Below are 24,855 nucleotides of genomic sequence, written 5' to 3'. Positions count from 1 at the left end.
AAGAGAACAAACCAGGAAGGAACAGAGACTTATCTAGGTTCAGGACCAGGAGGGCCACTTGGCTCCCAGCCAGTTGGGTCAGGAAAGGAAGGAAGTGGTCAAACTAACATGTTCACAGCTACAGGGGTCTCTGGGGAGGAAAAAAACATTCCCCAGAGCAATACAACACTTTCCCCTTATTTGTTTAACAAGGCTACAGGAAATCATTAGGTTCATTTTGACACTGAGCAATGGGTTTTCCCACCATCTACAATTGGTGGGGTAGTTAGACTCCTTTAGGTTTGCCAACTCTATGTAGTTGATTTCTGAGGTAGAATGTATGAGACCCTTGACAGCTTTAAAAATCAAGCAACGTAGGATCCCGAGCACTATGATTACAAGTAAGAATAACAAGAAATAACAAAATTGATTTAACTATAGAAGTCCACCACCCTGTGAATCCCCAGCCCTTGAACTGTTCTTTGAACCAATCTTCAGATTCTTGCTTCACTTGTCCGATCAGGCTGTTCATGCTTCAAAGGGCAGCATGGATGTTTGGAGCTTTTGCAGTCAGGTCCATGCAACAGAGTCCTTTAACTTCCTGGCACACATGTCCATGCAGTAACAAAAGGAAATCTATAGCAGCACGGTTTTGAAGCATGGCCTGTCTGGTAATTTCCTCATCTTCTAGGAGAGAGGTGATGGTGGTAGATGTCAAGTTTGCCTGTTTGACCACCCAGCACTCCAGATGGCACTCCAGCACTCACCTAGAGCTTTGGCTGCTGCAACCCACGGAAGCAAAAGGGACACAGCAATTCTTTTTTACTTAGCCCAGTGAAAAAAATCTGAATTACAATTTGGGTCCAGATTGTCTGCACTCCTCTTTTGAATTTTGTTTACTGATTTGTTTTTGTGAGTCCATCCACCTATTAGAAATTGGTTGGGTGTAAATACGGACAGCCTCCCGATTGTACATGGCCCTGCTAAAAGCTGAGATGGAATTCCTGCCTATGCCCGATCCCCACAAATCAAGAACAATCCCTTAGGGGGGCTTTTGGGACTTGAGTGAGATGGTTCTTCTGCCCCAATATGACTTGTATTCTGACACCACCTTCTTGCAGTAAACTCCCCACAATATTGTTTTATGATGTGGTACTCGTTAGTGCTAGAAGGTTTCGGGAGGACAGAAAAAAGTACGCAGTAAGATGCAGGGAAAGAGCCCAATAGGTCTTGTGGGAATCCAGGGCTTCCCTCTGTCTGCCCTGGATTGCCTGGGACCCTGGCAGGGGGTCAGAAACCCCCCTGTAAAGAGCCCCGAGAGACACTGTCTCTGATCTCTGTCCAGGGAAAAGAGTTTTCAATCTTACAGGATGAATTACAAGCTCTGAGTGTTTGATATGAGTAATAATTAAGTGTGGCACGGGTGCAAAAGTAAAATTTTAGGTTTCTAGATTAGGGGTTCAAAGGGGACAAGATGGAGGAAATTGGATGTGTCTTGTCCTGTTTCGCCTTCTTCATGCTCTCCATGTTTCACTGTAGTGTTGGCATTTTTCTATTGGTTTAGGCTGGGGACACACTGTTTAACGTAGATGATAGATATTGGCACATTATTGTAAATATAGTACACGTAGTTTCTGGTATATATATAATGTTTGTAACATCCCACTGGGGGCAGAGCCCCGCACGCTGCCCTGCAGGACAGACCTGCGGCAGGGCAGCAGAACTTGTTAGAGATAAGCAAGAATAAACAACCTTGAAAACAGCACAGATGAATTATGGCTTCTTCTTTGGCAACGGGGTAGAAAGACAAAGACTTTCTACAATCTTGGAATCATCAATACCCACAGATTCCAACAAATGGCGTCCCTGGATGGGCTTCAGCAAGAAGAAAAGGAAGAAACACCAAACAACCTCCAACCTTCATCAGCAGAGAAATAAAAAAAAGGGAGAAGAACAGAGCACACATACTCTCCGCAAATTCCAAGAAGAGAGGGAGCAGAAAGCTCAAGATAAGAACCTGACCTTCACCAAGACAGCTCGTCTGGAGGACAGCCAGGAGGAGGAAAACCAGAAGCGCGCCTGCGATTTCTCGCCTGTGACCTGCTGGACAGTGAACAGTGCCATCTCCGGGCTGACCTCATGCTGACTCAGCCTTTGGTGAGAATGATTGAAATTAAGAACATGGGGAAGGGATGCTCCCAAGGACAGACAAAAATTTTTTTAGCCCTACAGGGCAAGACTTCTACCCATCTGGTAGAGATAGCCTCAAATGAGATGAAAGCTTTGTTATTGGGGTGCAGTATAATCACCCACACACAGATGCACATCTTTTGTTTGAGTTAAATTTTTGGCAAGGGATCAATAATCAAGTGTATTACCAAGCCACAGGAAAAAAAAAAAAAAGACAAGACTGCCGCAAAACATTTGCCTTCAGCAAGGACAATAGAGTCACCTTCACAACGCAGCATTTCAGACTAAACAGCTAAGGCTCCTATGGGAGCAAAAGGAGGAAGATGGCCCAGCCAGCAGCTTGGGGCAATTTTCCTCACCAGGGGAAGCAGGATTGCCTCCTGAGGAGGATCAGGGGGATGGTGTCTCATCATGCCCTGCGTCTCCGGGTTCCACTATTCCTCAGACTCCCTTGAACCTCAATTCCTAAGCTCCTTCAGATGCAGAAACTCCCTAGACAGTGAGAGATAAGCCAGGCACAGACGCAGCCCTGGGTGGGGGAAGGGACTGGCCATTGCCCGAGTCCGAACCCATGGTGGGGGGGCAGTGGCGCCGGCAGCTCCGGGGGGGTGGGTGCAGACGTGAGTGCAAAGCAGAGGGAAAAGTGAGAGAGAGGAGAGAACTCTCGCAGCTGCGCGGGTGGGGAGTTCAAAACAGCCCATGGTGCAGACGAGGTGGGGGGGACAGTGGGAACCACACGGACACAGGAAGCGGCGCAAGCGCGGGTGTGGCAGTCAGGCGTCCTGAGTGTCCCATGATGTGTACCTTGATGAGGATCCGTGAAACCGCGAAAGCGGCCGCCCGACAGGCGCGGGGGAGTAGCTCCTGGTTTGCAGTGGCGGCGCTGGCCAAGCGGGTGGCTGAGACAGAGAGCGGGACACTTCTCTGGCCGCGGTGATGGCAGCGCGCATGCGCGGAACGGTAGAGTGAAACCCGTAAGTCGGAGTAGGGATCTCTCGCATCTCGAACGCACGGGCACGGGCGGCGTCGGGGGCGGCAGTGTCCGCCAGCTAGCCGTCCGCAGACTGCGCGGCAGCCGCGGGGGGAGACCCAAGCGGCGTGGGGCGGGGCGGGATGTGGTGTGGGGCTGCGGCAGCACAGAACGCGGCGAGCGCGCGCTGATGACGTCGGCAGAGCGCCAAATCACGCTGGGCTCCTGCAGTGCTCGGGGACCAAGCGGGCCGACCCAGAGCGAGACCGGGGCGGCGCCAGGCTCGACAGAGAGAATTGGGTGGGGCATTCTCGAGGTGCGGCCGCGTGGAGCCGGTGTAGGCGGGGCGCGGTCGTGGCGGAGGTTCCTTCCCTTGTTCCCATGGCGACACAGACAGAGAGGGTGAACCCAGGCTGTGCATGCGTTTGCGAGAGTTAAAGCGAACGCCAGTGGCTGAGAATGTAGGTGCTGGATTTGGAGAGGCGGATTGCAGGCGTGGGTTCAGCACAGCTGACAGCGGGCGTGAGCAGGGAGGGCAAGCAAGAGAGAGGCGTAGCCATCCTAATGCAGGCAGAAGCGGGGTTTGACTGTGCCAGAAGTGCTCCCCGATGCTCATGCCGCTGCAGGCTGGGGCTGAGCAGAGCCAAGGCAGGGATTTCCTTGGTCACCTCTTCTCCACAGCAGGTGCGAGCGATGCACTGCCCATTTCCTTTCATCAGCGGCAGCAAACAACTTTTTACAAGCAGCAAATATCCTGCAGCAATGCTGAGGGATGGGACTCCAACATTCACCCCGAAATGTAATCCAGTCAGTCGCCTTTTGAAAGCAGTGCAACACAAGGCCTTTTCCAAACCTCCCCAATGTTTCTAAACACTAACCCCAGATTTTTCAGTTAGGTCACAGAATGATCATCAGACACGCCCAGCCAGTGTGATGATAAGTAATGATTGTGGAACACAATGTAAAAAAGAGATATCTTATCATAATGAAAATAGAAATAGAGAATTAAATAGCATGAAACTTTAGTAATTTATTATATCAAAGTTTAAGTTAGGTTGCATTTTAATGTTCTGTTAATTATACAATTGGTTTTTATATAGTTGGTTTGAGTTTAAGTAAAGTATTGTTTAATTAGAGTATATCACTTTAAGTTTATTTTAGGTTTGGGCCCTGAAGAAGTTAAGTTTATAAAGGTTTAATTGATAATGGATTTATATATTATTAATTTGATATATATGGATTTCATAAAGTTAATATAATTTAGGGATTCTTTACTACGATTGTTATATATTGAGTTTAAGTACTGTTTGATTGAAAAATTATTTTAAGTTTTTCAAAGGTCAAGTTTATTTAACTAACAAAGTTGAGTTGTTTTTCTTTAAGGATGAGAAGGTTTTGACTGAAAGAGTTCACGAAGTAATAATGATTTAAGGAGAAGACAAAATTTGTTGGATCCTTGGGGTTTTTTTAGTCTTTTCTGTTTTATTATAAGTTTATCAGTATATAAGAGTCATAAAGGAATTTGAGTTTTCTGAGATTGATTTCATTGTTTAATAATCAGTTTTATAGTCTGTTATTTCTTTCTATAATGATACAAAGGGTATTTGTTTTCAAATCTTTTATTTTTAACTATGTAAGTGTTTTATAAATGTTACTGTTAAGAAATTTTATCATGTTATCAGGTGAAGCTTTGTGCTTTGTTTTTTCATAGCGAATTTTCATATGTTTTATTGTTGTTTATGTGATCTTATCCAGATTATATGCCATTCTGAAGTCTCATTTTGGATTTTAACTATATTGTGCATTTTTTAGGTGAACTTTCTGATTTGATTTTATATGTCTTGTGAGTGGAATCATTGCATTTCTATTTTTTATCATTCTCAAATGTTTTTCAGAAGATCTCAGAGAGGGGTGCCTGAAGCATTCTGACAGCCTTTTGTCATTGTTAATCTTATGATTTCTCCAATTGACATCCTTTTCCTTCAAAAGCGTTTCAAGAAAAATGAATCCTTGTGTCATTTGATCAGTTTATCAGTTTGAACTTCAAGTGTTTATTTTATATGAAAATGTTATAATAGGTTGTTATGTTTTAAGTATCATATATGTATTGTTGGTATAAGCTTTGTTTTAGATAATATGTTAGGGGACATCACTCCAGTTTAAAGTTTGGGTCCTGGCCAGGCCCTGATTTTAACTTGGACAGATGAGTTTGCCAGCAAAATCCAGAGGTTTCTGCAAAAAAATGAATGATATGCAGGTCATTTTGACCCACCAATTTGATCCTACAAATGTGACAGCTGACAGAGCTTTGAGGTGAAACTTGCCAGCCTTGCCTGGGAAATGATGCCAAGAGTTTTCACTGAAAACAAATGTTTCAGCTGTTTGCAGACTCTGAACTGCTGGCACAATGTTTCTAATTATCATGCTTTGTTCAATTTTATATATGCTATTTAGAATCTCTTTCTTTTGAACTTTCTTGAATTGTTATCGGTTTTGATAGGTTTTATGCATTTTATCACTGATGTATTTTGTCTTATTCTATATTATGTTTTATATTTCAACTTTCCTGTTTCAAAAAAGAAGAGAAAGAGAGAAAAAAGGAAAAAGAAAAAAGAAAAGGAGTGAAGAAGTGCCTGAAATAAGGCTGGAATGAGAATGAAGATTTTGTATATTTTATTCTTTTGAAATAATTCTTTTGCAGACCTGATTTCGCTGATCATTGAGAAAAATATGAGGAGAGTGCCAGACACTGGACAGATCAAATAGAAAAAAAAGAATCATTCAAATTAATAACTTTGAGCAAGGATCTTGTTAATGTTTTCACAGAAGTTGAAAGTGGGGTTTTTTTTTGTTTTGTTTTGTTTGCGGAGCCTCAAAAACAATTCTTACAGATTTAGAGATGAAAGCTCAGATCATTATTGTGGCAGAGACCAGATTGCTGACAATGTCAGGCAAAGATTTCTTAATCATTCATTTACATTTAAAGAAAAAATATTTTGAGTGGACAATCCAAAGTCACGAGATTTTTTAATCACGTTGTTAGGGCATTCAGAAGTTTGCACAGTTCATTTTCCAGCTCACAGAATGTTAAATGTAAAAATAAGTTTTAGAAAGAAACAAAAAATAAGTCAAGAACTGGTGGAAAGGGTGACAGTGTTCACTGATGGTTTGGGAAAAACTCACAAATCAGTGGTCACATGGAAAAATCAAAAAACCGGGAAATGGGAATCAGATATCAAAATGGTACAAGGTTCACCACAAGTTGTAAAATTGGTAGCAGTAGTCAGGGTTTTTCAGTTATTTCAGGAACCCTCAATCTGATCACAGATTCAGTGCATGTTGCAAATGTGGTCAAACGAGGAATCACCTTTAAAACATACGGACAATGAAATTTTATATTCATATCTATTATGCATGAAAATAATCCAAAGAAACAGAGAACATAAATATTTTGTAATACACATCAGAGTGCATTCTTCACTTCCAGGGTTTTTAGTAAAACGGAATGCTCATGTAGATAGACTCACAATGCCCATCTTGCAGACACTGCCAGACATTTTTGAGCAAGCAAAATTGAGCCACGCTTTTTTTCACAAAAATGCACAGGCATTGATGGAAACCTTTCACCTTTCTGAAAGCCAGACAAAGGAAATCTGCTTGCCAGAATGCCAGTTTTTGCAGTCTCCTGTATTTACAGGAGTGGTCAATCCGAGAGGTTTGTAAAAGCCTTCAGCTGTGGCAAACTGATGCCACAAAATATGCGTCCTTTGGGAGGCTCGAAAACATTTATATCTCAGTTGACACATTTTTAGGAGCAATTTTTGCATTGACATACAGGGCAAACCACAGAACATGCCTGCAGACATTTTTTACAAGCATTTGCATCATTAGGAGTGCAACAAGAAATAGAAACAGATAATGGTCCAATTTACACAGGCAAGGTGCTTGACAAACTTCTGAAAAAAATGGAGGAGCAAGCAGTGAAAGAACGCATCACACCCTGAAATCCACTTGGATAAACAGAAAAGTGGGGAGGCAGGGTTGAACAAATGTGTTTAATTTTTTAAATGTTTTTTTCTCAGAGCCCACTCCACCAATTGTCAGATATTTTACAAACAGCCCACAGGAAAAAACTAAGGTAAAATCCTTTCGTTTTAAACAGAAATCCAGAGTCAGGACAGATTGAAGATCCATTTACATTAATAACTTGGGGCAAGGGTTTCGCTTGTGTTTCTATAGGACGAGGACTGAAATGAATGTCAGCAAGGCACATGAAACCTTATCGGGTGCAGACGTCAGTGGACGTGGACCTGAGAAGCAGAGAGGCAAGCACGCAGACGGAGGCAGACAACGGCGCTGCAGACGTCTCATCGGACAATGATTGATCACCCAGAGACTTGGGGTTTTTTCTGAGAAATCAAGTGTTGTTTGGGTGTTGCTGCATTGCAGGGTTTCTCACAGAGGGTGGGGACATGGACCTGGGATTCAGACAGATAGTGTTCATGTACTTCATTCTTTCACCTTTTGCCTTGGGCAATGGGACAGACTTTCCCATGAGACAACCAAGGGAAAATGTGTGGGAGACTTTGGCAAAAGCAGCGGGTCTGGACAGCATTTGCCTGACCCATTCAAAACCGGGGAAACCATTTTCAACACACTTGGTAGGTGTGCCAGTGGAGGAATGGTCAGTCCCAGGGGACATCCTTCCAAGGGCTCTGAAGTTTTTTTTTCAGATCCTGTGGCAGGATGGCATGTTTGGACACAGTTCCTTCCTGTGGCTCACTTTGAACCTCTGGATTTGGACATTTTGGGTCAACAAAAATGAAATTCTGTATCAAATTCAATCCATTGGGAGTGACAGAGACAGATAATCACATAATAGATGTCACTCCGAACCAGCTCTTTTATAGAAATGTATCATCCTGGTGTAATTACACCAAAATGATAAGCAAACTATCCCTTCAAAAATCCAACCATTCTACTAAAAGGGATGTTTTTGAATTTGCAGGGACAGAATTTGGCCTGCTATCCCTGCAAAAATCAAGGGTGCTCCATGCAGCATTGAAAGATCTTTTGTTAACACACAGCATGACCTTGATAAGAGAACAAGGAGAAAAAAAATCTAATGAATGAAGTGGTCCAGATTCTGACAATGATAATGTTAACACCAAGAAAAAAGGCTCGGAATAACTGAATGGTTCTGCTTTCACAGCAGGTGGCATCAAAAAGAGCCTTGGTGCAGTTGGATCCAAAGAGGTTGTGGGCAGAGTAAGGATGTCCATGACGTTTCTTTTGCATAAAATGATTTGTTAGCTAGCAATGAGAAATGAGAACAAAGCAGCAACTGAACATCTATTGGACACAAGAGTGATAAATTTGAAGAGGTATCATAAGAGAAAACACACCTGGAGAAAAATTTAATCTTAGATGGATGGTGTTTTCAATTTGTTTTACCTTTCACAGTTGTAGAAAGAGATTTTGAAAACAGTTGTACGTAATTATAGGGTATTGTAATTCTTCTGATGCTTGTGCTGTGCTTGCTTCAGTGCATGAGGCAGACCATGGACAAAGTTGTCAAATAAGTGTTCTTGGTTCAGAAAGGAGAGGGAGATGTGGGAATCCAGGGCTTCCCTCTGTCTGCCCTGGATTGGCTGGGACCCTGGCAGGGGGTCAGAAACCCCCCCTGTAAAGAGCCCCGAGAGACACTGTCTCTGATCTCTGTCCAGGGAAAAGAGTTTTCAATCTTACAGGATGAATAACAAGCTCTGAGTATTTGATATGAGTAATAATTAAGTGTGGCACGGGTGCAAAATAAAATTTTAGGTTTCTAGATTAGGGGTTCAAAGGGGACAAGATGGAGGAAATTGGATGTGTCTTGTCCTTTTCCTCCTTCTTCATGCTCTCCATGTTTCACTGTAGTGTTGGCATTTTTCTATTGGTTTAGGCTGGGGACACGCTGTTCAACGTAGATGATAGATATTGGCACATTATTGTAAATATAGTACACGTAGTTTCTGGTATATAATGTTTGTAACATCCCACTGGGGGCAGAACCCCGCACGCTGCCCTGCAGGACAGATCTGCAGCAGGGCAGCAGAACATGTTAGAGATAAGCAAGAATAAACAACCTTGAAAACAGCACAGATGAATTATGGCTTCTTCTTTGGCAACGAGGTAGAAAGACAGAGACTTTCTACAATCTTGGAATCATCAATACCCACAGATTCCAACAAGCTCTAACTCTTGGGGCTCCTGAGCTATCTTGGGCAAACATCGCAACCACTCCTCTAAGTATTTCATGATCACCACAGCTTGACTTTGTGTGGTTGGGTGGTGTGCAATTCTGGAATTTTGTTGGACCTGTATTTGTCCAACCCTGCTGGAAATTCTCCAGCCTGCAATGGAATTGCTACCAGACAGGTGGACATAGCATTCTTTGCTGCTGCTGTGGACAAACAAATGTTTTCCTGCTGAAGTGTCTGTGCCAGGGTCACCCAGACATTTTGACACAGCTGAGGGACGATCCATGCAGCTGCCAGACTGTTCAGCATTAGCAAGATGACAACTTGGATGGGGTTCATCACAAGGTTGAGTGTGAGGTGGTTTTTCTCTAAAAGGAAAAACAAACATTTTTAAAACATGTTAAAAGTTTCTGTTTCTGCCAGAAGGACTTCACACCTAGGAAAATTCTCTTTCTTCCAGCCAGTGGCATCTTCCCATTGAAGCATCGGCTACTTGCTTTCCATCCCCTTCTGCTTGAGCTGGATTTTTGGGGACAAAAGGTTTCACCCACTTCTGGGGAATCCACTGAGGGCCTGAGGAAGTAGTCACACACACATAGCCATGACCCCAGGTCACAATCTCATAGGGACACTTGGTTTACGAAGTTTCTGGATCCCTAATCAAGACCGGTGGACACTGAGACAATTTGAACTGATTGCCACTGTTAAAATGACGTACCACTGATGGACTCATGTTTTCAAATGAACAGTTCAGAAAGGGTAAACATGGCTTTACAGAGCTTCTGTTGTGGAGACATCCACACAGTTGAACTGCTCTGTCTATCCAAGACCTGCTTGAGCGTCTGGTGTGCACACTTGACCACAGCTTGACCTGTGGGGGAGTGAGGGATGCCAGTCATGTTCCACTCCCCACTGTTGGACAAATTCCAGGAGCTCCTTGGATGCATACACTGGGCCATTATGAGTTTTGACTGTTTTTGGGATCCTCAACACTGAAAAAGCTTGCACTAGGTGCTGTTTGGCACGCACAGTCTTTTGTCCTGCATGGGCAGAGGCATACACTGCACCCGAGAATGTGTCAATGCTTACATGAACATATTTGAGGCGACCAAAACTTTGATTGTGCATGATGTCTGTCTGCCACACCTCACAGCTGCCAAGGCCCCAGGGGTTTACCCCCATGCCCAACGAGGGCACGGCCTGGAGCTGGCAGTTGGGACAGTTGGTCACAAGGGTTCGAGCCTTGACTACGTGTTAGCTGGAACTGTCGAATCAAACCTGGCACATTCTGATGGTAATGCTGGTGACTCAGCTTTGCCTGTTGGAAAACATCAGGGAGACGTGCTTTTTCAACTGGTGCAGCAAGGGAGTCTGCTTGGCAATTCCCCTCTGCAATCTCACCTGGCAGACCAGTGTGTGACCTCACATGCATCACATAAAATGGATGCTCTTGGGGAGAGATTAAATAAATCAGCCTTGAGAGCAATCTGAAGAGATGTTCATTCTCTATTTCTTTGAGCACAGCCTGCTCTGCCCTGGACACTACCCCTGCCACGTAGGCAGAGTCTGTAACCAAACTGATTGGTTCCAAGAACCTCTCAAAAGCTCTCACCACTGCAGCCAGTTCCGCCACCTGGGGGGATCCCTCCACAAACTCAACATCGGCTTCCCAGTGCTGAGTCTGTGGATTTCTCCAAGTCATCACCAACTTGTAGGAAGCCCCTGATGCATCCATGAGCACTGTGAGAGCCTTGAGTGCCCTCCAGCTCCTTTTCTCTCAAGGAATAAGGTGGAATTCCTCATCGAACAACTTGTGAGATGGGGCATGGACTGATATATAATGCTCAAACACCCCGTTGGTCAATCTCTGGAGAGTTCTTTCCCTCCTCAGCAAGTCTTACTGGGAGGTGAATATATGCAAAGTCACAACCAGCCAGTTCACACAGTCTCATCCTGGCCTTCCGAATCAGCTGAGATATCAACTCTTGTGGCTTAGTGATGGTCTTGGATCTTTGGTGGGAGAGGAAGACCCACTCCATGATCAAGAATGAATCCTTCTGTGCCTTGATCCAATGGAAAATCAAGACATGCAAATGTGGCAGCTTTCCTAGAACAATGAATTGGAAAGGCACATTTGGGTTACACCAATGTGCTTGCCTCTCTGACAAGGCCTTCTGTACCTTTTCGATTGCTGTCTTTGCCTCTGGGGTCAGTTCCCTGGGGGAGGCCGGCTCCCTCTCCCCCTTCAATAAATTGAAGAGAGTTTCTAGATCCTCATTTGTGAGACCTAGCTATGGTTTTACCCAATTCAAAGACCCACACAAAGAGTGGAGGTCTGCTAGTGTTTTGGGATTGCAATTGATCTCCAGTTTCTGAGGGACAATAGTCCTTGCAGAGATTTCCAAACCCAGGCATTTCCAAGATGGCATCCTTTGAACTTTGTCTTCCTGCAATTGAACTCCAGCAGAGATTAAAACCTTAGCCACTAAGTCAAGCGTGTGTTGGAGTGTAGAGTCACTGGGGGCACACACAAGCACATCATCCATGTAGTGAAGGATGATGGCATCCTTTCTCTCTGCGAGTACCAGAGACATTAGTGAGGCTACGTATCATTGGCATATGAAAGGACTGGATTTTAGACCTTGAGGCAAAACTTTCCAGTGATAGCATTTTACTGGGGCTTCTCGATTGATGGTGGGAACCGAGAATGCAAACCTTGGGGCATCTTCAGGGTGCAATGGAATTTGGAAGAAGCAGTCCTTAATATCTAGGACAGCCAATTGCCAATCTCGAGGGAGCATTGTTGGACTAGACATCCCTGGTTGGAGTGGTTCCATGTCCTCTATAATTTGTTTATTTTTTGGAGATCAGCCTCTGCTTTTCCTTCCCCAGTTTCTTTATTACAAAGACTGGGAAATTCCAAGGGTTATCTCTCTCCTGTATGTGTCCTTGAGCCAATTGTTCCTCCATGACCTCCTCAAGTGCCTTGAGCTTCTCTTTACTCAGAGGCCACTGTGCTACTCACTTTGGGGTGTTATCCAACCACTTTAACTTGTGGGTAGGGAGCTCCACAGCGGCTAATTCCAAAAATCCTGGGGTGTCTTAGGAATGACCAATTGGACTCCCTACTGGGACGTGGTGTCTCTCCCCCACAGTGGGGCCTTATAGTGTGCAACAAATGGACAAACACTTGCCAATTTTTCATCAGGTCCCTCAATTTGAACAATGCTTTTTGAAAGCTTTGCCAATGTGGTTCCTCCTATGTCCTGAAGTTTGCCAACTACAGCTTGCAATTCCCAATGTGATGGACACATGGTCTTAGGTATTACTGTGATGTCTATGCCCACGTCTAGAACCCCTTCCACATGGAGGCGCTCTGACCCAAGGGGTAGGTTGCATGCCATCGAGGGTTTATCCTCTCCCACCACCTCTGCCCAGTAGACTTCCAGTGATTTTCCTTCTGCTGTGATTTCTGCTGGAATAGGAATGGCTTGGGCCAGAATTTGTCCTTTTTCCAGGTAATGTGGTGGGTGCATGCAGCATGCCAACAACATAAGGTCTGTTATTTTTCCCTTAGTAGTCATGGGAGCTACCTCAATCTCCAAGGGTATGTGTGATGTGTCCCCACTAATAAAATACTCACTGTCCAGTCCCATGTGATACACCTTCAGGTTCTGTGAGATGTTTGACGGGTCCACTATAATGACTTCCCAATCAGTGGATCTGAAATGAAAACTTCTGGTAGTCACAAGTTGAGTTCAGCCTAGCGGCTGCCAAATCTTGTTAGTTAAACATTTAACATTTTTATTTTTCTGCCCCCCCACCATGGGTCCTGTCCTCCCCCTTATTTGTTGAGAGAGAGACATTTGCCTGTGTGGGTCCCACTATATTTGTATCTTCGCGTGTAGTTGTATTAGCAGTGGGAACGCGCTGTAAATGCAATTTTTTTGTTTGTTGAACTTTTTATGTTTCTTATTTAAAGGGCAGGTTCTGGTGAAATGTCCTGGTTTCTTGCAATGGAAACAGATGATGCGGCTGCTCTGGTGACATTGGTTGCCTCCTTGGATCTGGTACCGCAGTTGCTGCAGGCTGGGGATATGCTGACCCTGTATTTCTGTCAGGAGTACTGAACAGTTCTGCTTTCCTGGTGCAGGTTTCTATCATCTCTGAAAGACTAGGTGTTGGGTCAAGGGGAAGGCTGAGAATAATTGTATGACATGTCTCATTAGCATTCCTCTGAGCCATTTCTTTAATCAAATCTGCCTGCACCACTGGATCTTGTACTTTTCTCTCCACTTGTATTCTTAGATGGTCCACAAACTGTAAGGAATTCTCAGAAGAAAATTAGTTAATGTTAAGGTAACTGCCCTTAGCTTCAATTTTTGTAGCTGATAAAACATTTTTTCTGCAGCATTACAGATCTTATCTAAAACTGACTTAGATAACACTCAAGTTTGTTTTTCTGGACAGTGCCAGTCACCTTCACTTCACAGGTGGTCTTTTGTAATAGAATTACTGTCATTGTCATGTGCTTCACCAGGAGTTTGTTGAATCTCCTGTAATGCTACTGTTAAGGGCACTTTCCATTTGCCTTCCCACAGATCATATTCTGCGGGAGTCAACACGCATCTAAACAAATATTTCATATCCCTGGGTCCCATCTCATTTGAATTAAAGGTTGCCCTCATCATCCCTTTGAAAATCTTGCTCAATCTTCCAAATTCTCTCTGTATTTCTCAGATCTCCATTTTATCTCTATAGGGTAATGGTTGGTAAGCCCTAATACCATTTCTCTTACTAATATATACAACAGGTGCTACAGACAGTATGCTTTCTTCAACATTTTTCTAAGTTGCTTAAAATTCTGCTTCTCTTCCAGTGCCCAAAGAGGCAGGAGGTGTTCCCTCCCCCACCCATTGGGGCCTGGTAAGAGGCATCTCTGTATCCCTTTCCCGGGTTCCCCAGAGGAGCAGCTCATGTCCCCCGTGTGCCGGGCTTTCCTCTCCCCGCCCCGCCCCCCGCCATCCGCCCCCCGCCCCCCCCCCATCCTCCGGCTCGGCTGGAAAGTGACAGGCCCCTCCCCTGCTCCCGTGGCAGCTCGGAGGAGGGCACTGGGAGGAAGGACGGGGCGGGGCTGCCGAAGGCACGAAGGGATTCGGGTGGGGATATGGGGTCGGGGAGGGGATGGGGGGAAGGAGGACTATGGCAAGAAGAAGGAAGCACGTGGCATCCTCCATTGCTCAGCAGCATGTGTTCTGCAGTTTTCAGGGACCCTGACGAATCGCCAGGGCTCTGGGACGAGAGCATTTCGCCTTTGGAGCATTCAGGGCTGTATTCTTGAGAAGAAACAGGTGTGATAGAAGGGTACAGGGAGGATGGTCCGATTTCAGGACCCGGGTACTGTGGAGGTACAGCAGAATCTGGAAAAGGGTTATTCGGACTCTTTGTCTGTATGCTTTTTTCCACTTCTAAAATCTGTTTTCGAGCTTGTAAAAATATTGGAATAAAAAGAAGCTTTATGATCTCCAGTAACTGTCCAATTTGATCCCAAAATGAAACGGAATTCATATCTTGAACGGTATAATTTGGTAATTCAACTGTCAGCCAGCAGCCAAAGTGAACTAGGAGTTTATTTGGGAATGTAACATTAATTTAAATATTGTTAAGGTGTTTTAATGTACTCTTTTGCTGGACTGATAACTCTACGCCCATTTTTTAAACTTTATATCTCCAGTATTTGCCTCCAGACAAAGCAGCACGATTTTCCCCGCTTGCACAGAGAGCACAGGGAGCGGGGGCGGGGGTGGGGAGAGAAGCTGCGGGTGCCGAGACGCGGCAGCTGCCGCCGCTTTTCTGGCTCACCAGGGGCAGGGGAGAGATATCCCACCGCCTTCCCGGCTTTAGGTGCCCATCCCGTGCTGTCCCCACCCCCGAAACGCGAGCTCTGTCGGTCGGTCGGGGCGGCTCCACCGCCACTGAGCTTCGATCCGAAGAAAAACTCGCATAAGCCCGCCCATTGTTACAAACTTCGACTGCTGGGTCCTAGCTTACCCGAGCTGCAGTTTCCACAGTCTCTATGGTAACACCTCCCCCCAGCTAGGGGTTTTTCCCGGGATAAACCGTATGCGACGGGTCTTACCACTCGTTTTGGATTGTGGGTGTCTTGTAGCAGTGGCCGGAGTCCGTGCTCCGGGTCGGCTTTCCTTGGTGCTGAGGTAAGGTCCCGACCCACCCCCATCACTCCAAGCCACCCCAAAAGCAGCTAATAAGCACAGGGTAGTTGAACTTCCCAAAGAGCTTTTGAGACCTTCAAATAAGGGCTCCAGCTTCTCCGTGGGCTTTTAATATTTCATTAAAACCACATTGGCAGCCAACTGAAGTATCCTTCCCCCCGCAGCCCCCCGAAGTTACCGGCTAGCCCAGATCTGTGAGGCCTTGGGGGAAAGTATTTCAGGAGCAAGGCAAAGATTCCAAAAGAGGCTCCAACCCCCGATGTGGTACAAGATGTTTATTCCATGGGAGGAAGAGGGAAAGAGCGAACCAGGAAGGGACAGAGCCTCATCTAGGCTCAGGACCAGGAGGGCTACTTGGCTCGCAGCCGACTGGGTGAGGAAAGGAAGGAAGTGGTCAAACTAACATGGTCACAGCTACAGGGGTCTCTGGGGAGGGAAAAACCATTTCCCAGAAAAATACAACAGTATTTGGTATCCAGTTGGTATAATTTGTAGTATCCAATTGTGGTATTATACAAGTGGTACCCAATTCAAATAATTTGCGCTTAAAAAAGACCTGAAAAATCAGAAATGTGCAGAAAATTATGATTAGAGTAATCAGAGGTTTGAGAGGAAAACTGCATAAAGCTAAAGAAACAGTTGTAATAAATAGCATGAGGCTACTGAGAATTGGGATCTCCCAAAATACCTCCTGATTCATCATTAAAGTTTCTGATCCTTTAATTCGTACCTGTTTTTCAGCCTATAGAGACAAAGCATATATGTTTAGTTTGGTCTGCTAGGTGCCTGGTCTTTTTAGAGCAACTTGTGAATTACTAAGGAGAAGGAAGCATTATAAGGGGTATTTCATACATGAGGTCTTCCCAAATATCAAACATAAAATGTTTTACAATTTTTTAATCTTGGTGTGCTCTGATCTTTAATAACTCTTGGGTAATGATTTCCACAGTCTGACAGCATAGTAAATGAAAAAGATCTCTTTGGATATTATTTAGCAGTTTGCTACAATTAAATATCTTTGAAAGATTCTCTTTCCGTTACAAGGACAGGTGAGTAGCCACTCAAAATTAAACCATCTTCCCATTCAAACCCTCTTCCTATTAATTATTTTCCATACACTGCTTTCTTCAACTGCTCTAATTCCGCTGTTTTACTAGAGCAAAATATTGAAGAAGCAAACCAGTCTATGGATGAAAGCATCTCCAGGCCCACACTGAACTGTTCACTGACCAAAATTGCTGAAATCTTTCATCTGAGCATGCATTATTACCTCATGTTCTTTCAGTATTCCGACTGCTCCAATCAATCACTGATTATTTCACTACAAAATGGAAAAATCTTGAGTTTGTCAAAAGTTTATGAAATACAAGACATAGAACATTCTGTAACATATTCTGTATTAAGAATAAATGTAGTTTCTCATGTATTGAATCATTTAAGCCTCCATCATTTTTTCAAAGGTCTGAAATTTAAGTATTGAAAGGCTGGCACTTCAATTCTGCTTCCTGACCATTCTGCCACTAACTTGCATCTGTATTCATGTCTTCAGCTAGGTCTTCAGAATTTCTAGAAGTGCCTCTTCTAAATATTCCTGTAGCAAAGATTTAACTTCTGGTTCAAAAATATATAGTTGCATAATTGTTTCCTTTCAGTTCAGTCTTTGGTTTCCCCTAAAAACAAAACACATTGCAAAATTTAACTGAAAAGAAAAAAATCAGTAGGTAGTTCTGAATAGCAGGTGTTCCCTGAAAGCAAGATAAGTAATAAGTAAATAAGAAGGGCTGTTTTTCTGCACGGTATGCTTATTTCACACTTCCTTTAATTGCTTTGATATTTTTAATGTTCCTTCAGAAGTAATAGTTTGTAGTTACTCTGTTACTGAAGTCATTAAGGCAAAGAAATATTGATTTCCAAATCAAACATGCCAGATTTGCAGGGTGTTTTGAACCCAAAATGTATTATAGAGGCCTGTCATGTAAGCTCCCTGGATGTCATTTTACTTCTGATCAGTACTACACTATCCTGTAGACTTTTTGCTCGAAGATCAGTTGATTTTCTGATTCTGGAAAAGTCAAACAGGTAGCACTCAAGATATAGAACTCAAGCTGTGGCCTCACCAGTGCCATGTACAATGGAAGAATAACCTCCCTTTTCCTGCTGGTCACATAATTTCAGATATAGGCCAGGATGCCTTTGGCCTTCTTAGCTACCTGGGCACACACCAGTTCATGGTTAGCTGCTGCTGACCAGCACCCCAATCCCCACCTTTCTCCTGAGCCACCTTCCAGGCACTGTTCCTCCAGTCTGCATCTCTGCATAGGGTTGTTGTGACCAAGGGCAGGACCCAGCACCTGGCCTTATTGAACTTCGCACATTTGGCCTTGGCCCATCGATTTAGCCTGTCCAGATCCCTCTGCAGAGCCTTCCTGCCCTCCAGCAGATCTGTGCTCTTCCCCAGTTTGGTGTCATCCACAAATTTGCTAATGGTACACTCAATCCTCTCATTCAGACCATGATGTTAAACAGGATTGAGCCCAACACTGATCCCTGGGGAGCGCCACTAGTGAGCAGCCACCAATTGGATACAGCACTATCACCGACCGGGGGATATATACAAGTCACGAACGGGACGGGACTGCTGTGGTATGCATCTAGAGCTGTTTATTTTTTAGCATCAGTCTCATTACATGGTTATGACAATGAGAAGATGCCAGCAGCTCACATCCAGCAACAGATCAAGAACTTAATGTTACAACTTACTTTATAAGCTTTTTGACCAGTCACACAAAGCAAAAGCATAATGACAGTAGTTCTATACAGTCACTATAAGCAGGCATACCTTTAGTTAAAACAATGCTTGTTTATTTTGAATACAATACTTGCTTGTAAGCCTCAAGATACAATGCACAGAGCTCCATTATTAAGCTTAGACCTTCCTAATATCTCACCGGATATACTTTTCTGCAACTTAGGAAGTTATTCTACCCAAGCGTTAATACGCAGACTATTGTTCAATTTGTCCTTTCTTTCTACTTCTTCTATAATTTTTCTACTGACAAATCTTATAGCTACTGCTTAGCTCTAATCGCCATCCTGCTGTCTCTGAGGCCTGCCTTTTGCAATGTGCCCAAAACCCTCTGATTTTAAGGAATCCCACAATTCCCCCTCTCGGTTGAACTAAAAGAAACTGTCATAATCTTGTCGATTATTAACTGCCTTGCATTTCATAGCTTTCCTACAATATATCTGCTCATTACTTGCTTAAAGCATCATTTTTGCTCGCATTAAGCATAGCTATATTACAACACAGCAAATTTAATGCTGTGAAGGTCTAATCAATTCAAAGCACATAAGTCATGTTTGATAGCAATTACAAGTCATTGTTCAAAAAAGTCTTGCCAGTTCCAAGGTCTTAGTTCAAAACCTTCCTCCATCTCTCTACCTTCATCCACTAACCCTGTAAGAGTGTCGAGAACTCACTGTGAATCCATTTCCTACCTCTCTCTCTTGTATGATAAAAACTTATTTGATAGCTTTGTCCATCACATGTCATATACACCGAAGTATGCAAGGTATTACTATGAGTATCATAACTAAAATGCCTAACGTATATAAACATATTTTACAAAGATTTCTTAGCCAAGGTTCAAAACTCCATTCTTGGAACAAGTTATCTAACCATGATCCACCATCTTCTTTAATTTGAGCTGTGAAATCCTTTAGCTTTTGTATGCTTTTGTGGATGGATTAAGAATGATCTGACAGATTCATACAACACAATCCTTCAAATTCCTCACAACCATGTCCATGTGCCAGTAAAAGAAAATCAATTGCTGCTCTATTTTGAAGAGTGGCATGTCTAACACGGTTAACATCTGTCAGCATATCACTGATGGCAGTGGATGTGGCATTAGTTTGTTTACCCAGCCGACATCCAACCCGATCTAATTGTTTCAATGCCACTGCTGAAGCCAGTTAGGGTAAAAACAAGCTTGCTGAAACCCTTTTCCCAGCATTCCAAGGCCTGAAAGCACTCTTACACTTCTCATCATAGTAACGAGCAGATCTTGTCCCCCTATTCTTCTTCTTAAGGACCGCTTTAGCTGTAGGTGCTATCACAGTGAGCATTCCAATGCTACACGGGCCACCTTCAAGGCGTGATGGAATGCCCTGCCAAGCGTATCTCCACAAATGAACCAATATCCTTTTGGCAATTGTTGTGGATATTGGTCCTCCCTGGAAAACACATCCCGGTTGTCTGAATAATTGCACCAAAAACTCAAATTCCTGTATGCAGAGTAATGGGGAGTAACACTGTACTTTGGAGGATCACCTTCTCGCCAGTCATTAGCTGTAAATGTAATGCAAAAATCCATTGTTAAAGAACCAAGTATTTCTAATTCTTGGGGTTCAGACACTGCCTTGGGAAGTTCTTTGACCCAAATAGCCATATTCAATACAGGATCACCCCCACTGTCATTTTCACTTCTATTGAATTGTTTTTTTGACCAAGGGCAAAGTCTTTACTGGCACACCAACTAGGCAGGTTGAGAAAGGCTTTTCCGGTTCCAGATTAGACAAGCATATGGTATCGAAGCCTGCTGCCTTGGCTAAGGTCACCCAAACTTTTTTTTTTTTTGTTGTTCCGCAGGCAAATCTGCACAGCAAAAAGCAATTAAACCCAACCAATACCAGCATATCATTCAATTTTGGCAAAAATTCCACCCATATATACCAATTCAGAAATGTTGCTTTTGACCTTAAAATAAAATTTCACCTTTGAAAATCCAATAGAGAGGAGCTATAACATAACAAACAAAAACCCCGTTTTTTGCCAAAAAGAACTCTACGAAACCAACAATTTACACATCTATAAAGAGCATAAAATCAGAAGATTGTAGGTTCCGCCGATGAACAAGGAACACTAGGTGTGACCCGCGATCTCTCTGTTCAGCTCACGTCTGCGTACTTGCTTCTACAGTCTTGAATTCGTCAACACTTTCTTGGGAGTGATACGGTTTGACATTTTTCGCAGGGACGCACTTAATTCCTGCACCTGTAGAGACAGAAGCATACCCTTTGCCCCAAGTGATTAATCAGAAAGGACCTTCAATTTGTCCTGTCTCAGGATTTCTAATTAAAACAAGGGGATTTTCTTTCAATTTTGTGTGTGTGTTATTTGAAAAATGTCTAAAAATTGGTGGATGTGTTCTGTAACAGTTGTTTAAGAAATTAAAAACATATCAAGCTTTGTTCAACCTCATCTGTGGTGTAGCCTCCATTCCTCTCCTCTGTTGATCAAGTATGCGTTTTAATGTCTGATGTGCTTTCTTGACAATCACTTGACCTGTGGGAGAATGAGGAATACCAAAGATGTGGTGAACACCCCAATCTTTTTTGAAAAATGTGGCAAGATTTTGAGATATATATGCGGGACCATTGTCGGCTTTATCTTCTTGGGGCACACCCAATGAAGCAAAAGCTTGTAAAAATGGTGACAGGGATGATTACCTGTTTCACCTGTGTGAAGAGAAGCAAAAACTTCACCAGAGAAAGTGTCCACTGAAACATGGATATTTTTAAATTTACCAAAAGAAGGATATTTAGTGCTATCTGTTTACCATAACTGCAGGTTTTGCAAGCCTCACGGGTTGACCACTCCTGTAGAAACAGGAGGCTGCACATGCTGACAGTCAGGACAAGCACTAATGATAGCCTTGGCTTGACTTCTGGAAATTTGAAACATTCACACAAGTGCTTGAGCATTTTGGTGATAAAAGGCATGACCCGATTTCGCTTGTTCAAAAATGTTTGGTAGAGTGTTTGAATAGCCATTATCAATTTGTCAGCTCTCGCGCTTCCTTCCACTAGGAATCCAGGAAGCGAAGAATGAGCCCTAATGTGAGAAGCAAAATATGGATTAGTTCTGTATTGCAAAGTTGTATAAAGACATGAAAGCCAACGATATAAAGTATCATTACTAACATCCTTTAAAACTGATCCTTCTATTCTTTTAACCACATTAGCAACATAAGCAGAATCTGTAATTAAATTAAAAGCTTGTGGAAAGAGCTGAAAAGCCCGAACCACAGCAGCAAGTTCAACAATTTGAGGAGATCCTTCTACTATTTGGATGTCTGATTCCAAAGCTTTAGTTGTTTGCTTAAACCAGGTTATTACCGATTTGTGACTTTTGCCAGATCCATCAGTGAAGAGAGTTATTGCATCTAAAGGTTCTTCACTTAACATAGGTTTTTCCTCTAAAACTCAATTTTGCTTGTAATAATTTGTGAGCTGGGTAACAAACAGAACAAATACCTGGGAAATTCAATAATGAATATTGTAAATCATCAGAATTTTGCATTGCCCAATCAAGATAATCTTTTTTCAATGGTAAATAGATAACTGCAAATTCTTGACCTGCTAAAGTTAACAATCTTGTTCTAGCCTTAATTACAATTTGTGCTATCATCTCTAGAACTGTAAAAATAGTCTTAGGAGACCTATAGGGAAGAAAAACCCATTCTATTATCAACAAAGGATCTCTCTCAGAAGGGTCCCATTGGAAAATGAGACCACAAAGTTGCATTTTTTCTCCCAAAATGGCAAAAAGGAAAGGGTTTTCCGGAACACAGCAATGAGCTTGTCGTCTTTGGAGAGCTTCCATGACCTTGTCAAGAGCTGCACAAGCTTCAGGTGTTAGAGTTCTAGGAGAGTTGATGTCACAACTTCCTCTCAGCAAATCAAAAAGCGGACCCAGTTCATCATTGGTAATTCCCAAAACAGGTCTAACCCAATTGATTTCTCCTAGAAGTTGTTGTAAATCTTGTAAATTGTTGACACTGGTCCAGAGCTGTATCCTTTGAGGTGTAATTGTTTTTTCAGTCATCTTCCATCCTAGATACTTCCAGGGTGGAACTTCTTGAATTTTGGTTATAGAAATTTCAAGTCCAGCATTTTGGATTTCAGTAACAACACTAGCACGAGTTTGCTCCATCTCTGGTAGTGTTGGAGCAGCAATGAGCAAACCATCCATGTAGTGTAGAATAACGGATCTGCAATACTTCTGTCGAACTGAAGACAATACCTGTGCAATAAAATATTGGCAAATTATAGGCAAATTCTTCATTTATTGAGGCAATGATTTCCAGTGTTATCTCTGCATAGGTCCTCTTCTATTGATGACTGGAACAGAAAAGGCAAATCTTGGAGCGTCATCAGGATGAAGTGGGATGTGGAAAAAACAGTCCTTTAAATCAATGACAACAAGTGGTCAATGTTTCGGGATCATTGATAAAGAAGGAAGTCCAGGTTGAAGAGGTCCCATGTCTTCAATCATTTCATTGATTCTTCTCAGATCATGAAGCAACCTCCAGGAGTCTGATGTCTTCTTATGGATGATGAATACTGGTGAATTCAAGGGGCTGTTCTTGGGAGTGATGGGACCTTGCTGTAATTGTTCCTTTAGTAATTTTTAAAGAATATTTAATTTTTTCTCTGTTAAAGGCCATTGATCAATCCATATAGGATGATCAATTTTCCAGTTCAACTTTCAAGTGGCAGGTTTTGAATTGGTTCCCATCACAGGCTTACTTCCAGTTTTGCTCCCCACTGGGATAGGACATCTTTTCCCTAGACAGTAAGAGGCTTCTGAACAACAAAAGGACACACTGTTACTGTTTTTCCTTCAGGACCTGTAATGTTAATCATGGATGCATTTTGCAAACACACAGTAGCACCTCCAATCCCTGTGAGGGAACCTGCAGTCTCATAATCTGAAGGTCGTGAGTTCAATCCTCACATGGGGCACCATTTATCGCCTGTCGGGGGCTAAATACAAGTCGCGAACGGGACGGGACTGCTGTGGTATGCGTCTAGAGCTGTTTATTTTTTAGCATCAGTCTCATTATATGGTTATGACAATGGGAAGATGCCAGCAGCTCACATCCAGGCAACAGATCAAGAACTTAATGTTACAACTTACTTTATAAACTTTTTGACCAGTCACACAAAGCAAAAGCATATTGACAGTAGTTGTATCCAATCACTATAAGCACGCATACCTTTAGTTAAAACAATACTTGTTTATTTTGAATACAATACTTGCTTGTAAGCCTCGAGATACAATGCACAGAGCTCCATTATTAAGCTTAGACCTTCCTAATATCTCACCAGATATACTTTTCTGCAACTTAGGAAGTTATTCTACCCAAGCGTTAATACGCAGACTATTGTTCAATTTGTCCTTTTTTTCTACTTCTTTTATAAGTTTTCTGCTGACAAATCTTATAGCTACTGCTTAGCTTTAATTTCCATCCTGCTCTCTCTGAGGCCTGCCTTTTGCAATGTGCCCAAAACCCTCTGATTTTAAGGAATCCCACACCGCACCATTCACCACCACACTCTGGACCAAGCTGTGCAGCCAGTTCTTAACTGAATAAAGAGCACACCAATTTAAGCCATGGGCTGCCAGCTTTTCCAGGATGATTCTGTCAGGAGACTGTCAAAGGCTTAGCTGAAGTCAAGCCAAAGCCTTTGAAGTCATCCAAAGCCTTTCCCACATTTACAAAGTGGGTCACCTAGTTGTAAAAAAGAATTGGACTCAATGATACTTGTGGGTCCCTGCCAACTCATAATGTTCTGTGTGTAGTAGATAGGGACAGGCGAACGGAAGATCTCGGGATGTGACGGAAAGAGATACCCTTCCCCCTTCTCCCTGCTTCACATTATCTATTAACCCCAGAGCATGTAACCACACCTAACCCAGTAGTTTTCCACTCCCGACTAACCCTAGAGACCCCACAACCCCCCTCTGACGTAGCAAAGTCCCCCAAGACTATTTAAACCCATGAGATAAGATAATAAAGGCTTTCGACCGTCCACCATACTGGTGTCAGCGTATTTGTCATTAGCCCGAGTGGCCCGGACAGGCTGGGCTGCCATGCTGTCTTCTTGGAACCAGGTCGCCGTTGTCTTTCATAAAGGTAACAAATCTGGTGTCGAAACCCGGGAAGAAGAGAAATTTGCTCGGGTAACGGGATACACCTGGACAAGGGCAGCAGCCAGAGCGGTCAGACCGTATCTTGGCACAGGGAGATGTCCCAGGACCCGCGAGCGTCATGGACAGCATCGCCAGGGTCGTAAGTGTGATTTATAAGCAATGGAGTCTCGAGTGTAAGCTCAAAGACTTTTATCTTGCTATAGTGAGGCTGCTTGAGCTTGGGGCGACTGAAAGCCCAGT

General features: G+C 43.3%; 2 long non-coding RNA genes across 2 annotated transcripts; both read left to right on the top strand.

The window, feature by feature from the left end:
- Nucleotides 1-1,024: 1,024 nt before the first annotated feature.
- On the top strand, nucleotides 1,025-9,280 carry LOC140681893 (uncharacterized). The gene is made up of 2 exons (XR_012053110.1): nucleotides 1,025-7,277; nucleotides 7,379-9,280. It is a non-coding gene; the product is annotated as an uncharacterized lncRNA (long non-coding RNA).
- Nucleotides 9,281-14,647: 5,367 nt separating this feature from the next.
- Nucleotides 14,648-24,499, top strand: LOC121468162 (uncharacterized). Its single transcript, XR_005978181.2, has 2 exons — nucleotides 14,648-15,596; nucleotides 22,782-24,499. It is a non-coding gene; the product is annotated as an uncharacterized lncRNA (long non-coding RNA).
- Nucleotides 24,500-24,855: the final 356 nt, after the last annotated feature.

Source organism: Taeniopygia guttata, chromosome Z (genome assembly GCF_048771995.1).
Source record: "Taeniopygia guttata chromosome Z, bTaeGut7.mat, whole genome shotgun sequence".
Lineage (NCBI taxonomy): Eukaryota > Metazoa > Chordata > Aves > Passeriformes > Estrildidae > Taeniopygia > Taeniopygia guttata.
The sequence above is the reverse complement of the archived record's forward strand: the minus strand, read 5'-3'. Positions and strand labels throughout refer to the sequence as shown.